Source organism: Oratosquilla oratoria, chromosome 33 (assembly GCF_046742065.1).
Source record: "Oratosquilla oratoria isolate Oo_2021 chromosome 33, ASM4674206v1, whole genome shotgun sequence".
NCBI classification, from domain to species: domain Eukaryota; kingdom Metazoa; phylum Arthropoda; class Malacostraca; order Stomatopoda; family Squillidae; genus Oratosquilla; species Oratosquilla oratoria.
This window is the reverse complement of record NC_134809.1, coordinates 41,059,948-41,062,447: the sequence shown is the minus strand read 5'-3', so window position 1 is coordinate 41,062,447 and position 2,500 is coordinate 41,059,948. Positions and strand designations below refer to the sequence as shown.

The 2,500-nt window shown below is 45.1% G+C and overlaps 1 protein-coding gene across 1 annotated transcript in view; it reads right to left on the bottom strand.

Annotated features, from left to right (window-relative positions):
- LOC143017857 (uncharacterized) overlaps positions 1–433 on the bottom strand; it is a 277,362-nt gene extending 276,929 nt beyond the window's left edge. The window contains exon 1 of the mRNA XM_076172824.1: positions 292–433. The gene's annotated coding sequence lies outside the window, so the exon portion shown is untranslated. The remainder of the gene's footprint in view (positions 1–291) is intronic.
- Between the last annotated feature and the right edge of the window lie 2,067 nt (positions 434–2,500).

Below are 2,500 nucleotides of genomic sequence, written 5' to 3'. Positions count from 1 at the left end.
CAACTGTTCCTTGCCTGTGACATCACTGACACAACTCGATCCATGTCCCGATGAACGAAGTCACTCACTACCAAGCAGGTCTTCGTGACGTCACTCTTAGCTGACGTCAATAACGCTACCCATGATGAATATTCAAGGGATTCCACAGCCTGTCCTTTCCACTCACTATCGTCCTGTCTCAGAAATCAAGAAACCAAACGACACACACGGATCCTCACGACACAGGGCGATGTGTCATAAACACATTTTACGACTTGGGAAGCGTGCCAGAAGGAAGTCGAAAATTTCTACCGGAGCGAAGGATGTGGGGCGCAGCGAGTGAGGACGCGCGTCTTCTCGCAACGACGGTTAAAGCAAGACTGAAGAGCGCGCGAGCTGGAAGTCGTCGAAGCCGAGACCCAGCGAGCAAGGTGGCCCTCACCTCCCACTACGGTAAGAACGAGCACGCACGTACGAACACCCACACACCCACACGCAACACACACACACACACACACACACACACACACACACATACACACACACACACACACACACACACACACACACACACACACACACACACACACACACACACACACACGCACACACATACACATGTATACACACACGCGCGCAGGCGTGCACAAACGGGTGAACAAGGAGGAAGAAGACGATGAGGATGTTGTCTAGGCGAGTACGTACGCACATACGTACGTGCGAATAAACAAGCAAGAATGTGACCGAGTGCCTGCCTTCAGGGACTGTGGGCACTCTTCTCATACTGGTACTGGACCCAACGACGCACTTTATGTATTTAGTACTGAGTATCATCATGTGGCTTCTATTCAGCCGACGGAGGGGCAACTCCGGTTTAAAGAGTACAAAGTGTATCGTCAACTAGTTGGCCTGAGACAAGACAAAATCACTAAACTTATTCGCCTCTAATAGGCGGATTATTTGGGGCTGTTATCGGCCTTCTTAAGCTGTGGAAACTTCTTTCAATTTCACATAATAATTTGGCATTAGCCAGGACAAAATCAGAACATTTGTCCGCTTAGGATAGATCGACGTCTCGGCTACTGACACCGTACGGGGTATTAACTGCATAAGTTTTGCCGCGGTCAAAATTTAGAATTACGCAGAATTTTTTTAATGACTGGATACTAATTTCCACTCAGTAAACAGAATACCAAGTATTCTTAATTTCTGGTATCTCTCCATTGTACTTCTGCCCTCCTGTGCGATATTCTTAACGAGGATAGAAACTCAAGATTTTTCCCGACAAATACTATTCTCCCCCTTTTGTATCGAGAAGGTAGCACAGAGGTTGATAAAATGGTATCCCGGCAGTCATTATAAAGTGAAAAGTATCGCCCGGTGAGGAGGAGGAGGAGATGTCGAGAGAGGATAGAACCACTACGTTACCAAGGGGACCTCGTGAAAGAGAATAGAACAACATTTAGCTCAATAGAATTGCATCACGTTAACAGGGGGAGGAAGGCTTAGGTACAGGTGGGAGGTGGGAGAGAGAGAGGGAAGGGAAGAGGGTGAGATGGAGGTGGAGGAGGAGGAGGAGGATGAAGAGGAGGAGGAGGAAGAAGAGGAGGTGGGATTCTTCATTATGATTCTCGCAACTTAACCTTCAGAGGGACCGCCTCATTTCCTTAGTACACAATGGATTCCATTGGACCACGAGTGCCGACAGGGGCCTTTTGGTTCTTAGGGAGGGTAGAAACAAACAAAAATAACAGAAAATCAACAAATACATTGGTTCTTTTTCACGTTATTTATCTCTGCCGTCCTCCCCCCCCCCCACACACACAGTTTGCTGTAACTCCCCCGCACCATGATTTTTTCTGGGTCTAAAACAATATATCTCCACCTCTCTCCACCATACCCTTCAATGTACTTCTGCAGGCACCACAACCTGACCCATGAAACCGTTTAACGAATACAATTGTGTTGATATGAAATATGCCTCATTTATGAGGAAACTACTGTTTGCAGAGACACGTTAAATAGTCAACACCTAGAAACACGATTCGTAAAAATGTTTGATCACGTTGGGGTTTATCCAGCGGTACAATTCTGAACGACCCTCACCACACAAACAGTACCTTTACTGCTGAATAATCAGTCTTGCGCAGGGAGTTTCCTTTAGGTGAATAAAATCATTCGGCGGCAGCCTGAATTAATATAATACTCGTCAATAGAGGAGAAAATGTTAATCAGTTTGCTTGTTCGGAAGAAAAATAATAATTCTTTACTCTTTCCCTCCGAAGGTACATTTAAAGATTCCCTTGGATAAGGACAGACGATTTCATTCAGTGAGAAGGAGTTCAAACAGACACGAAATTTCATTCGTACCGAATGTGTAAACCCATTTTTTTTTTTTACTTAAACTTCGTACATTGGAAAGGAGCCACGATAGTAGGATCTTAACATTTTCTTAATCTATCATATCGATCATCCGCCTATGAATTTACATTAGTCTTCTTTCAAGCTATTCCAAGATTTG